This window comes from Bos taurus, chromosome 4 (genome assembly GCF_002263795.3).
Source record: "Bos taurus isolate L1 Dominette 01449 registration number 42190680 breed Hereford chromosome 4, ARS-UCD2.0, whole genome shotgun sequence".
Lineage (NCBI taxonomy): Eukaryota > Metazoa > Chordata > Mammalia > Artiodactyla > Bovidae > Bos > Bos taurus.
The window spans coordinates 8,031,289-8,047,054 of record NC_037331.1 but is presented as its reverse complement, the minus strand read 5'-3'; the positions used below and the strand labels follow the sequence as shown (position 1 = coordinate 8,047,054).

The 15,766-nt window shown below is 39.7% G+C and overlaps 1 protein-coding gene across 10 annotated transcripts in view; it reads right to left on the bottom strand.

Annotated features, from left to right (window-relative positions):
- Positions 1–15,766, bottom strand: part of CDK14 (cyclin dependent kinase 14) — a 678,396-nt gene that overhangs the window by 569,447 nt on the left and 93,183 nt on the right. The gene's annotated exons all lie outside the window — the stretch shown is intronic.

Genomic DNA, 15,766 nt, shown 5'->3' with positions numbered 1-15,766 from the left:
AAACAAAAGGACTTTAATATTCAAGGAAGCAAAATAACTCAGAGGAAAAACAAGGTATGATATTAGAGCCAGCTTAAATAACTTCTCACTGCTGAGTAAGCAGGTTTATGGTTAATATCAAGTCATAGAGGATCTAGAAAAGGAGTCAATTAGCAAGAATAAACAAAGGCAGAACCCAAAGTCAATGACCAAGTGGATTTTCTGTCACTGAGACTTCTTCATGTGTGCCTGAGACATTCACTGAACTGAGTCTAGGGACAAAGAGGGTACACGCCACAGTTCCGCTGTAGTGCAAGCTAGCTCAATTTATGCCTTCCTCCTCCACTTCCCCAGTGAACCGTTCCTAACAATGAGAGGAGGGCGTTTTGCTGTTGTTTAGTCACTAAGTTGTACCTGACTCTTTTGCGACCCCATGAAGTGTAGCCTGCAAGGCTTCTCTGTACATGGGATTTTCCAGGCAGGAATACTGGAGTGGGTTGCCGTTTCCTTCTCCAGGGGATCTTCCCAACCCAGGGATCGAACCAGCATCTTCTGCACTGGCAGGTGGATTCATTACCACTGAGCCACCAGGGAAGCCCCTAGGGCATCTAGGGAAAACCAAAAGGAATGGCATCTGCATAGCTATTCACCAAGAAGATTCAAATTACAAGGAAAACAGGAAAACCCCTAAAGATGTCTGTCTCCAGTTGGGAATACTTACAGAGTGGGTGTTAATCTTGGCCCATTTCCTCCAACTCTATGCGGGCATCACAGACGGGGGTCTATTCCAGGACTCACTACCATTTATATAACTTATACAACTTCTGTTCCATAAATATTTAAGTATGAAGGAGCGTAGATGTTTTAAATTTTAAAAATGACCTTTAGACATCAACCTTAATATTTACATTCCACAGAAGTCATCACATTTTAAGTACCTTTGGGAAGAAGACATAGAGTAACCATTTCAAAATGGAAAAAAAGCAAATATGTAGAAAATCTGAAATACTTCCTATAACAGCATGAAAAAGAAGTCTAGCTTTTCACACACAGGCTAAATGAACTATTCTTTCCTTCATGTGCTTCACATTTTTATGCACCCTTTCCTAGTACCCATAAGCTACAGAACCCTGCTGGCAAAATGCTTCTCTCTGGGGAGAAATTTTTTTTTTTAACTTGACAGGAAAAAAAAAAGGCCTTGAATTTAAAGCAGTTTTTCTTTCACATCATAACAGTGCAGTGACCTCTATGCAAAACATAATGAAAAATGCAAGTCGATGCTATAAGGTAGAAAATGAAACTTGGGTTTGTGTCTACAAAGACAGCAGATCTATAACTTTAGAGTTCACACAGTAGGAACAAAGAAAATATAAAATAATCCTATGAATGTAGGAACCCTCCTGCTGGGAAGCCAATCCTGACGACCAGCCTTCATCCCAAAATTCCTATGTTGTCTAAACAGATAGATAGCAATTCAAGAGGAGACAAAATAAGATTAAAAAAAAAAAAAAAAAAACTAATACATAGACTGTACTTGCTTTAACATTCCAATAAAATTTCCAACCCACAATAAATTCGACAATTATCAAAGGAAAACGGCATCAGACAGAGATTCAGAAAGAACAAGTCCAGTCTAGTTCATGGCCAGCAGTTCATAAATGCTTACTGACTTGGCTTATGATCGTGGGCAGATGATCATGGGCAGGGAGGAGGTGTCAAGGCCATTATCACTCTTTCATAAGGCCACGCAGTGTAGCAATGAGGGGTGCTCAGTGGTTGCCTTTATGATCTAAGACGTAGCAAGGAAAGAATGCTTCATCCCTTTCTCCAAGGCTGTGAATGACAGTCTGGAATAGCCGAAAAAAACCACCTGGGTAGAGAATCTCCTCCCGCACTTAAGAGAAGGATCACCTTTATCCTGAAGGCTATAAAGTACATTGAAAGGGATTTAGCAGTTGAGGGGCAATGGCATAATTGAGTTTTAATGTGATCACTAGCTAGAATTTTGAGGCTAGATCTCAGAGGCACAGAATGAGTGACTGCAGCCAGACAAGGCACTACTGTAGGAGTCTAGGTGAGAGATGAAAACTTTGACTGAGGTTAAGTGAAGTACGTGAAGTCGCTCAGTCGTGTCCGACTCTTTGCGACCCCATGAACTGTAGCCTACCAGGCTCCTCCATCCATGGGATTTTCCAGGCAAGAGTACTGGAGTGGGTTGCCATGAGGTTAGTGGAGTAGAAAAGAAATTTGAGAAACATTTGCAAACGAAAGCAGTAGGGTGAGTACGTGAAGGAGAGGGAGATGTTACTGCCTTGCTGCTAGCTGCAGCTAATACTATTATCACCAAAATGTACTGTGTTTTCAACATGTGAGTCATGGTACTAAAGGCTTGTTCATATCATCCATTCAATCCTATTGACATCCTATTGACATTTATGGATACTATTATTCTCCCCATTTTATAGATGAGAAAAATGAAGCTTAGAGAAGTCGAGCAGCATGTCCAAGGCCATGTAAGTGGTGGAGCCACTTTATCACCACAAGGGAAGCCCAAGAATACTGGAGTGGGTAGCCTACCCCTTCTCCAGGGGATCTTCCTGGCCCAGGAATTGAACTGGGGTCTCCTGCAATGTAGGTGGATTCTTTACCAGCTGAGCTACCAGGGAAGCCCAGACTTTTACTTCCTTTGGAATCTTATGGTTCCTCTGGGCTTCCCAGGCGGTGCAGTGATAAAGAATCCACGTGCCAATGCAGGAGACACAAGAGATGCTGGTTCGATTCCTGGATCAGAAGATTCCCTGGAGTAGGAAACGGTAAACCACTCCAGTATTCTTGCCTGGAAAAAATCCATAGACAGAAGAGCCCAGCAGGCTACAGTCCATGGGGTCGCAAAGAGCTGGACATGAATGAGCACACACACGCTACGACGGCTACACTACAAGCTCTTTAACAAATATCGTGGTTCAAATGAAGACTGAAGGGGAGCTGCTAACAACTTAATGTTGACACACAGTGACCATTCTACTATTTTATTTCATAATGGTCAAGACCATGGACTTGGGAACTAAATTGCCTGGATTTACATCAGGACTCTCATCGACCAGCTATGTGACTTCCAGCAAATTCCTTCACTTTTCTGACATTTCCTAGCCAGAAAATAGAGATAATAATAGTACCAACCTCAAACAACTGCTGTAAGAATTAAATTAGTTGATCTTTGTAGGAACTTAGAATAATGCCTTAAACTTTTAAACACTATATAAGTCTTTATTACATAAAACAAACATAAAAACACCTCTGGCCAAATACTGAACTTTTGCCAATGCACAAAGCAGTGAGATGGAAAATCCAATTACTATGTGCTCCAAAGCTAATTAACCTTCAAATAAGATGTTTTATATCTATATATTATTATAAGAAATGCCCTTCAGCAAGGAAACTACTCTTAAATAAATGCATTATTCCCTGTTTAGGAGATATACACAAAAATATGTTAAATCTATCCAATGCATAGAAAACAAATATAAGGAGAATTTGGCCTGTTTATTACTAAATTCCATACAAGTAGATCATCTCAGTTACCCTATTTGAGTAAACATAAATATAAAATAGTTCTTATACAATTTCACTTGCCTACCTAGATTTAAGTCTCATGACACCAAAGATTGCATTTATCTCTGAAATTTAACAGGGTCATAATTCATCATTGAGAACTTTCATGGACTAGTTCTGTCACAAAGAAAAATAAACCCAGATCAAACCTAGAAACTACAAAATCTGAATTTCTTTTATTTTACAATCTAGTTTTAGTAATTTAAAAAATACACAGTGATCAGCAAAAAAAAAAAAAAAAATTACTCAGCTATTTGTCAAAATCCCCACACCTCTAAAGAACTCACAAAGCAGGGAAAGAGAGAGCAATGGAAACAAAATGTGCCCGCGGGCATACTCCATTATTCTTTAGCAGTTTTTTTCCTTTCTTTTTTTCTTCTTTTTGGAGAATAGCCTACGTAGAAGGAACAGTGATAACCTATTTCAGACATCTAAAACTGCAAAGGTTGCCTTTAATCAAACTAAATCCTGTTGTCTGGAGAATTCCATGGACAGAGGAACCTGGCGGATACAGTCCATGGGGTCACAAAGAGTCGGACACGACTGAGCGACTAACGCTAACACTGCCTAACATATCACTATATTAATGTTCCATGGATCTCTCTATTTTGTGTTCTGATGCATATTAAAGTTCTATATCTACATTCACAACACTATCCTTTAAAATGAGCTGTTAAAGCATTTTGTACCCAGCCGTATTCCAGAATGACTTTTAAGGTGGACGGGAAAATACTCAGACTATAGCAAGATAAAACGAAAATGTTAATAGCCAAATGGGACATGGGATAAAACACGGCAGATAACCACCCAGACCCTCTGTCTTCTTTCTCTCTCAAAACATATGCCAGTAAAGGGACAGAAAGTGCATGCACCAGGACAAAAAGAAAGTTAGAAACATTTCAACAAATGCTGGAGAAACAATTATAGATCTGACAGGCTAGAAAGCTGCTGGTCAAGTGTCTGTCAGGGGGATACCAGTGAGATGTGAGCCAACTCCCACACGAAACTCTGACAGGTCAGGCTGACCGAGCAGAGAGAGAGGAACAGAACTGTAAGCAGGAGGGCTGGGCGAACTGAATCCCCCTTCTCATCCTCAGTCAGTACAGCCAGGTTATTCTCTGGAGAAAATGACCTTTACAGCAGAAATGCAACACTATAAAGCAATTATCCTCCAATGAAAAATAAATAAATCCTTTTTTAAAAAAAGGAAAATTACCTTTAGAGGCTTGAAGATCAGAGTTATTATGAAGGAAATAAGGCCTGAAAACCAGGGCTGAACAAAGAGTGAGTGAGTAAAAACTTGCAAACAGAAAGACACGAGGAGTCTCAGATTAACTCTCTTGATCTGCTCTCACATATAGGACTCAAATGCCCCATCTACGAGGTTGAAAGAGTCTCCTCTAGAAAAATTCGATCTTTCCAAGAAAAAAGGCTTCACATACTGACAGTTATGAGTCAGTCCTGTGATGAAGCACCTTGCTTCCCACTTCATCACCATACAGCCAAAATAACCTGCCAATAAACTGTACATACAGAGGAGGGGTGCTAGTCAGCACTCAATCTTAGAAATCACTTGATAGAAAATGATAACTACACACTTAAGAACAGTCTCCAACATATAAGGGCAACATACCAAAATAAACAGAAAAAAAAAAAGGGGGGGGGGAGGGCTATGGATATAACAAAGACATTGCACAGACAGAATACCTTAAAAGCAGAGAGAAATTCTTTATTTAAAAATTATATTCAATATTGCCTAGAGAATCATTTAAACACAGACCCCCCCCAAAAAGAACCTAAAGTTAATATCTTCTCTATTACATAGAGAAAGAAGAAATCATATAATAAGGACAGAATGCTATGTAGAAGGAATCACCAGTGACAAAGAAAGATATTCCTGATGTTAAAAATATAATTAATAACTAAAATTTTAAAACAAGATGTTCGAAACTAAGTCAAGGAAATCTCCCAGAAAGCAGAAACGAAAGAGAAAGGAACAGTAAATAGAAGTGAACAAATAATATTAGAATACCAATCCCATCATCCAGTAGATCCCCAAAGCTAACTAACAGAAGTTTCCTAAATTATAGGGAAAATTGAGAAGAGGCAATTAGTAAAGTAATAAAACCAAAAAATTCCCAGAACAGAAAGTCTGCAGACTTATCCTAGAACCAAATGTTGTTATAAGTCTTCAGATTCAAAGAACTCACCAAGGGCTCAGCATGAAGAAACAAAAGGAGATCTATAAGGAAAATTACTATGACATTGTACTATACCAGATTATAATAATATCCAAAAGACTCAAAGAGCTCCCAAAGAAAAAAAAAAAAAAGGTAAGACACATACAGACTTATCTAACTAGAAATTACAATAACAGAGTTTTGAAAGTAAAAATGGAATCTGGAAGACAATACAGAACACTGATTTTTAAATTCTATAGGAAAACATTATTTTCAACACAGAATTCTATTCCCAGCCAAACTATCATTTAAATGTGATACCAGGAATAAAGGGACGTTTAGCCATTTAAGGAACAAAAAATTAGCACCCCATATCCCTTTCCTTAGAAAACTACTGACTGAGTGTTCTGCCAAACAAGAAAGCAGAAGGCATGGGATCTTGAGGATCCTAAAGCAGCACTGATGGAAGAACCAGAACAATGGAGACTCTTGTGACCCAAAAGTAAGAGCTTCAGGACAGAAGTCCCCCAAAGCAGTCAATCATTTAAAAGATAGCCTTCACATCTGAGGCGGGAAATGGTAAGGGTTTAGAAAAGTAACCAAATGGGCAACAAAGTCTTAATTATTAACTCAAATTGAAACAGAGTTGTACAAGAATGGCAACATATCAGTCTACCACGCACTGGGTAGTAAATGCTAATGCAGGCTTCATAATGCAAATATACACCACTTTTTAAAATAAGAATGGTGACAGAAGCTAAAAACACTTGACAAACTACATAAAAAGAGCTGAATGTCATTGTCTACATAGATTAAGAACTAGCAGAGGGAGAGAGAAAACCATAGGTGTGCATGGAAAATAGGAAATTACTGTTTTTTTCTTATAATCAATGAATATTTAGAATGATTTCGCATTCTAGTGCTCTGTGTACATACATTAGATATTTTTTTAAGTAATCCTTAAAACTATGTGAACCAGTGAGAGCGGGAAATGGGAATTGTTCAATAGATGAGAGTTTCTATTTGGCAAGATGAAAAAGTCCTAGAGATCTGCTGAACAACAATGTAAGTAGAGTTAACTCAACTGAACTATACACTTAAAAAAAGTAAAGATGGTTAAGTTTTATGTTACATGTTTTTTACCATAATTCAAAAGAAAATTAAATTTAAAAATAAGTGCAAGAGAAAATTTAAGTCAAAGGAAAAGCATTTCACATTTTCTAGACAACAAATTTGACAGTAGGCTTTTAGCAGCCATAAGTGACATGATTTAGTGTCCATAGATTTTTTAAAACAGAGCCATTATTTTCAGGAAAATTATAACTAAATCCTGACATGTCTGTTCAGTCACTCAGTCATGTCTGAGTTTTTGTGGTCCTATGGACTGTAGCCTGCCAGGCTGCTCTGTCCATGGAATTTCCCAGGCAAGAATACTGCAGTAGCTTGCTATTTCCTTCTCCCAGGGATTTTCCCGACTCAGGGATTGAACCCACATCTCCTGCATTGGCAGGCGGATTCTTTGCCACAAGCTCTACCTGGGAAGCCCAAATTCTGATATAGGAAACAAGAAAAACTTATGCAAGGATTCCACCAAGATTATACAATAAAAGAATTATACAAACACAGCAATATGCCTCATTTATTTTAAAAGAATCTACTGGGAATACAGAGATTTTTAATATCTAATACGTATTTCAGAGAAATAAGAAGGTATTAAATGCCTACAGACCCCTCTCCCCTTGGCCCTGAAGATGAGGACAGTGCTGGTGCTCTGCAATCCTGGGGCAGGAAGCAGAGGACAAGGAGGGCCTAGCCCCCTCCCCAGCAAGGCTCTAGCAGGCAAAGTCTCATGCAGGCTCATCGGTCCACATCATTAGACTACTGATGAGTTTAAGACTAAATTTGGCACATGCAAAGTTGTTGGCTCCCAAGGAGTATCAATGTACAATGTGCCAAAGCGGAGGTTGAATGAAAGTCAATGTCTAAAAATTGAAACTCTCTTTAAAAAACTAATTTTCCCGTGTGGCTTACAAGCTAGTTGTGAATTAATATAAGAACAGAATTCCAAAAATATTTGAGCAACTGTGGCATCATTTTGGGATAAACACACAGCTATCCAACGTAGATTATGCTTGAAAGATAAGTCCCTAAAGATAAATACGCAATGGAATGTTTGGGTATATCTGCCCAAAATCAAACAAACAAAAAAATCATTCTTGGCTTACCAGAAAGGAAATGTTAGAACAATGACATAAGGAAGCAAACCAGAAATATGGCTTCCTAAATATTTGCAATCAAGTGAATCTCTAAATCTTTAAAGGAATTCAAACTGTAAATGATGTATTTCTCAAATTGGAGCACAACCTATCTCATTTTCCCTTATATTTATCTTTTAGTTGGAGGATAATTGTCTTACAATATTGTGTTGGTTTCTGCTGTACAACATCACGAATCAGTCATAACTATATATTTGATATATATACTCTCTATATGTATATCTATAGCCTCTTCCTCTTGAGCCTCCCTCCCCCGACTCCATCCCACCCCTTTAGGTTATTACAGAGCGCCAGGGTGGGCTCCCTGTGTTATACAGCAGCTTCCCGCTAACTACCTATTTTACACATAGTAGTGTACCTACATCAATGCTACCTTCTCTTAAAAAGTGTTGAGAGAAAGTGTTAAGCTCTTAAAAAATGTAATTTTTTTAACCTGTAAGTGCAACAATACATGTGCTCTGGGATTCCATGTAGAAACCTGCACCTTTCCCCTGAAACTGAACACATCAGAAACCAAACCGCTGAGCTGCTGCCCCACAACAATCCTAAAACAGATTCCTCAACGGACTTTCAAAGGGTCCATTAACAGTAATCCCATCATTCAAGTTATATTCAGACCCAGCACTTCAGTTCAGTTCACTTCAATCACTCAGTTGTGTCCGACTCTTTGTGACCCTATGGACTGCAGCACGCCAGGCCTCCCTGTCCATCATCAACTCCCAGAGTCCACCCAAACCCATGTCCATTGAGGCGGTGATGCCATCCAACCATCTCATCCTCTGTTGTCCCCTTCTCCTCCTGCCCTCAATCTTTCCCAGCATCAGGCTCTTTTCCAATGAGTCAGCTCTTCACATCAGGTGGCCAAAGTACTGGAGTTTCAGCTTCAGTATCAGTCCTTCCAATGAACACTCAGGACTGATCTCCTTTAGGATGGACTGGTTGGATCTCCTTGCAGTCCAAGGGACTCTCAAGAGTCTTCTCCAACACCACAGTTAAAAGCATCAATTCTTCAGCACTCAGCTTTCTTTATAGCCCAACTCTCACATCCATACATGACCACTGGAAAAACCATAGCCTTGACTAGATGGACCTTTGTTGGCAAACTAATGTCTCTGCTTTTTAATATGATGTCTAGGTTGGTCATAACTTTGCTTCCAAGGAGTAAGTGTCTTTTAATTTCATAGCTGCAGTCACCATCTGCAGTGATTTTTGGAGCCCTAAAAAATAAAGTCTGCCACTATTTCCACTGTTTCCCCATCTATTTGCCACGAAGTGATGGGACCGGATGCCATGATCTCAGTTTTCTGAATGTTGAGCTTTAAGCCAACTTTTTCACTCTCCTCTTTCACTTTCGTCAAGAGGCTCTTTAGCTCTTCTTCACTTTCTGCCCAGCACTTGGATGGTTCTAATTTGATATCCAATCCGTTAGCAAATCCTGTTGACTCTACTTTCAAAGTGTATCAAGACCCCACCCATTTCTCAGTATCTCCAGAGCAGTCACTCTAATTGGAAGGTGATGTGATCCACCATCGTCTTAACTGATCATTGAAGAAGCATCTCAACTGGGCTCCTGCTGCTCCCTCCCTTCTTTTCCCAGAAGAGCTCATGAAGTGATTCTTTTCAAATGGAAGCCAGGTCACTTTATTCTGCTCAAAAACTTCCAGACTCCCTTGGGGTTCCAGGGGTGAAGAATGAGCCTGCCAATGCAGAAGATGTGAGTTCGACCCTTGGTCAGGGAAGATCCCACATGCCACGGAGCAACGAGGCTGGTGAGCCACAAGGGCTGAAGCCTGCGCTCTAGAGCCTCTGCTCCAGAACAGAAGCCGGCGCAACGAGAAGCCGGCGCCCCGCAGAGGGCGGCCCCGCTCACGGCGACCAGAGAGAACCCACGGGGGGTTCAAGATCAGGGGCAGCCCCGCTCACAGGGACCCCAGAGAGCCTACGGAGCGGCCAAGACCCGGGGCGGCCAAAAACAAATATGGCCGCCCTCTCCATGGCTTCTCATTTCATAGAGAACAAAAGTCAGGGTTACAGAGGCCAATAAGCTCTCTCTGGTGTAGCTTATTTTTCGTTCCTGCCATTCTCCCGCTTGTTCACTCTGTGCACCCACAACGGCCTCCCTTATGTTCCCTCTGCCTGAAATACTCTTCCCCCAAGAAGCCACATGGCTCACTCCCTCATGGCCCTCAAATCACACTTCCTGTGACGTTTTCTTCACCCTTCCTAATTAAAATGACCAACTTCCCTATAGACTCCCTTGCTTTATTTCTCCCCATGGTATCTACGCCATCAGACAAACTTTGCCTACGGGTTTATCATCCGCCTCCCTTCACAACTCGGTTCCGCGATGGCAGGGATTTCTGTCTGCTTTGCTCACTGCTGTACTTCATTGTTCAGCCCTGAGAAAGACACATACTAGACGCTCAGTAAATACCCAGGAATGAAGTAACTTCTATCTGCAAATCACCAAACTGCATGTGAGTGCAGTTTACAGTTTTTAAAAAATATTTTCTAGTAGAGATTTCCCTGATAGTCCAGCGGTTTGACTCACACCCCCAACACAGGGGGCTTGGGTTCAATCCCTCCTCAGAGAACTAGATCCCACATGACTCATCTATGACCTGGCACAGGGAAATAAATATTTTTAAATGCACTTTCAAGTAATTACTATCATGAATACAAATAAAATAGAAAAATCACAGTCCAGAGTACACTGAGAACTTAAATCAGAGTTGAGCATCAGAAGAATCATGGTCACATTTACAATCAAACTTTACAATCAAGATTTTTTTGGTTCTGCTTTTATTTGCTTACTTTCCAAAGTAATCTCTGTCAAAAGAAGCTGTTACAAGTGTAATTATCTTAATGACCTTTTAATGCTCTAACAATACTTGTATGTGAAAACAGTTATTTACAACTGAGTGGAAAATTCTATACGGTTGCCCGATTGTCAATGTTTTGATTCCATATTAATTTCATTTTAAACTAATGTATGTGATTGCTCCTAAAGTGACACACAGATAAAGGATTCTTTTTTCTGTAGCTAGAGAACGCCATCTGGCTCAACGTGAGAGAAACCACACTATTATACTGAATACTGCTATAAGTGCAGTATTTAATGTTTGTAAAGGAATTTCCTTCTAAGATAAATTACATTGTGGTATTTTATCTAATTCACTTAATAAATACTTTCTAAATCACAATTACATACATACAGTGACAGAAGTTAATATTATTAATAACAACACTAGGTACTTCTAAACATTTTACATGAATTGCCATATTTAATCTGTCACTGCCATTGTGCTCAGTCGCCCAGTCGTGTCTCTTTGCGACCCCGTGGACTGTAGCCCACCAGGCTCCTCTGTCCATGGGATTTCCTAGGCAAGAATACTGGAGTGGGTTGCTATTTCCTACTCCAGAGAATCTTCCCGATGCAGGAATCAGGCTGCATCTCCTGAGTCTCCTGCATTGGCAGGTGGATTCTGTACCACCTGGGAAGCCCATTTAATCTGTACAACGGTCCTTTGAGGTTAGGTAAGTACCACTGTTATCCCATTTTACAGATGAGGAAACAAGAGCACTGAAAAAGTAAGATACTCTACTGGGATTCTTGCAGAGCTAGAATTCAAAGTGGAACGCACCACAGTTGGGGCTCAGCACAGTGGTAAAGAGTCCCCCTGCCAGTGCAGCAGAGACAGGTTCAGTCCTGGCGTCGGTAAGATTCCCTGGAGAAGGAAATGGTGCCCACTCCAGTATTCCTGTCTGGGAAATCCCATGGACCAAGGAGCTAGTCCATGGGGTCACAAAAGAATTAGACAGGACTTAGCGACCAAACAATAATTGACTCAAGTCAAGGTTAAATCTTCAGGTTGTTAGGTTTTTTAATATGATCACAAGAGACATGCTATCTCCACCTCTATGTCTATTTCTTATTTATTTCCGAAGGTGTCATTACTGACTCCCATTAAATCTGTATTCACTGGTCTATGACTGATCCCAGCTGTCAAAACCAGATATTGGATGTCCACAGGAAATCTGTGAAGCAAAAATTGCATTTAGTTCATTTTAGATGCAGGAAAGGGCATAGGAATGTGTTCAACATGTGGGCTCTGACTGCTCTGTGATTAGCACAGTCCAACCTGGATTTCTTGAATTTCCCTCCTAATACCTTCCTTGTGGCCTGAGCTTTTTAACTTTATACTTTATCATTCTAATACTGTTGGTATTGATTCAGGTGACACAGAGAAAAAAAGACATCATAATTCTAAGTCATATTTCTCAGTTGTCAAATCCGGTGACTTAAATCGAGTATTTATTGACTGCCTTTTCTGCCCTTCGGCAGCTACTGCTTTAAGCTACCAGCGCTGTTCTTGTTTGTTTTAGATCATCAGCAAAAGACACCACTATTTCACTATTTTATTTATCAGAGTATCTCAGAAATTGCTTTTTTTAAAGCAAGTGAAGTTTCTTTGTGACTAATAATGTCTTTCAAATTCCTTTGGAAGAAGTTAATTAGATTTTAGAGGTAAAATGCCATGCTATAGAACTGCCTCAATCCTTCAGGGACATGCGGAGAAAACCTGCCTGGCAACCAAGACACTCCAAAAACTTAGCACATGGTTTCCCAGCCAATTACACATTTAGTTGTTAATATGTATCTAGACCCGTCCTGGCTCTCACACATCATTATTCCTTCCACTTTCAATACAATCACGCTCATCTTTCCCTCTTGTCCAGAAAGCCCTCCTTTTCCAACCTTCTACACAAATCTTCAACCCTCTACTCAAATCAAAGCCTTTTGCCCTCACAGTTCTTGTTTGAATTAGCCTCCCTCATCTCACACACTAGTAAAGTAATGCTCAAAATTCTCCAAGCCAGGCTTCAGCAATATGTGAACCGTGAACTTCCTGATGTTCAAGCTGGTTTTAGAAAAGGCAGAGGAACAAGAGATCAAATTGCCAACATCCGCTGGATCATAGAAAAAGCAAGAGAGTTCCAGAAAAACATCTATTTCTGCTTTATTGACTATGCCAAAGCCTTTGACTGTGTGGATCACAATAAACTATGGAAAATTCTTCAAGAGATGGGAATACCAGACCACCTGATCTGCTTCTTGAGAAATTTGTATGCAGGTCAGGAAGCAACAGTTAGAACTGGACATGGAACAACAGACTGGTTCCAAATAAGAAAAGGAGTTCGTCAAGGCTGTATATTGTCACTCTGTTTATTTAACTTATATGCAGAGTACATCATGAGAAACGCTGGACTAGAAGAAACACAAGCTGGAATCAAGATTGCTGGGAGAAATATCAATAATCTCAGATATGCAGATGACACCACCCTTATGGCAGAAAGTGAAGAGGAACTAAAAAGCCTCTTGGTGAAAGTGAAAGTAGAGAGTGAAAAAGTTGGCTTAAAGCTCAACATTCAGAAAACGAAGATCATGGCAACCGATCCCACCACTTCATGGGAAATAGCTCATGAGGAAACAGTGTAAACAGTGTCAGACTTTATTTTTCTGGGCTCCAAAATCACTACAGATGGTGACTGCAGCCATGAAATTAAAAGACGCTTACTCCTTGGAACGAAAAGTTATGACCAACCTAGATAGCACATTCAAAAGAGAGCCATTACTTTGCCAACAAAGGTTTGTCTAGTCAAGGCTATGGTTTTTCCTGTGGTCATGTATGGATGTGAGAGTTGGACTGTGAAGAAGGCTGAGTGCCGAAGAATTGATGCTTTTGAACTGTGGTGATGGAGAAGACTCTTGAGAGTCCCTTGGACTGCAAGGAGATCCAACCAGTCCATTCTAAAGGAGATCAGCCCTGGGATTTCTTTGGAAGGAATGATGCTAAAGCTGAAACTCCAGTACTTTGGCCACCTCATGCGAAGAGTTTACTCATTGGAAAAGACTCTGATGCTGGGAGGTATTGGGGGCAGGAGGAGAAGGGGACGAGAGAGGATGAGATGGCTGGATGGCATCACTGACTCGATGGACATGAGTCTCAGTGAACTCCGGGAGTTGGTGATGGACAGGGAGGCCTGGCGTGCTGCGATTCATTGGGTGGCAAAGAGTCGGACACGACTGAGTGATTGAACTGATCTGATCTGAACCTAAAAATACTATCCAATGATTTCTTCTTACCCAGCCTGTCCTTGAAACCCTTAACAATGTGTGATTAACATAACAGACCCATATTGAAATTTCTTTTTTTTTTTTTTTGGTTTACAGGGGGAAAAAAAAGAACACATTTCATTACTTAAATCTTCCTATTTCTCATGTATATTTTGCAGTCCACCCAGATCATGGATTAAGAAATACTGAAATCCATTTTTTAATCCATGATCCCTTCTGCCCTGATGTGAATGGTTTGATCTGGTTGCAAGTTAACATTTCTAAACTTTGTAAGTCACAGCTGCTGCTTAAAAAAAAAAAAAAAATTCATTCACAATTAGATCATGCATTCACTTGTGAGAGGCGACCATGATGAATGGATTTTTAAGTCTGTCTTCCTCCCTCGTCTTTAGTTCATGAACAGTTTGGTATGTGGTTAGAGTATCTCATTTTCTCTTCTTCATACAATATAATGCAACTGCATTACTCACTTAAAATTCACTTTAAGCATGACAGAATGTCTAACACATGGAAGATTTTAATTGGAGACAAAATAATATTTCGCTGACTTTCTCAACAAATCCCTGTCTCGGGATTGATGGCTACTAGAAGCAATCTGAATTCAACATTTTCCCCAAAAACATTTTACTTTTAGAAAACAATAATAGCAATCACTTTTATAACATCTTATGCACTCCATTTAATCCTCTTAGTTAATAAGGTTAACCAGCACTCTTGAGGGAGAGGAGATATACTAAGAAACAAGAGAGTCCCCTTTTAATAAGTTGATGTTGACTTTGGGTTTTAACTGGGGCATTCTGGACAGCACATTTGCTTACAGACCATGTCTCCCAAAAGCTTCTCAAAGAAATAAACAACGCCTATTCTATCATTCATTCTTCACTAGTTAATTCCCCAAATTCATTCACATTAGGAGATAGCTGATATTTTGATTGAGAAGTCAAAGACAATTGAAAATGGTAATGATCCAGGACATGTTTTCCCTGATTAAACTGGTTTGCAGAAAGGTACTTTGAAATCTTACCTGACCTGAAACAGAAAACAAAATATTTATAAAGGGATAAGGGACTAAATATTTGGAAATTATAGAAAAATCAAATGAAAGAAACTACTGGAAACACTAAGAAAATGCAGAGAGAAACCTGTCAAAAACTAAGAATCATCATAACAGCAATTAACATTTGCTGAGAACTACAATGTACTAATTAAAAATCATCTCATTTAAACTTGAAACAATTTTTATGAAGCAGTTACAACTATCATCTTAAAGATGAGAAAGTCTGAGCAAGTAACTTTCCCAAAGACACACACTGTGCTCTACTGTTTATTAAAATTCGTATGTAGACTAAAACAGTTTTTTTTACGTACCAATATTAAAAGACAGAAAAGACAGCTGAGTGCAAAGCACAATCAAGCTATCAAGAAAGGAAGCATAGACCATCAGGGAGTAAATAAGAAATCCATAGTACCTACCTGACGAAAACGAATACAAGTGAGTAACAAAGAAGAAAACAAATAATTGGAAAAGGTAACTTAGTTTTGAACAGAAAGACTTCAATATTCTTAATCCTTCCTAGTCA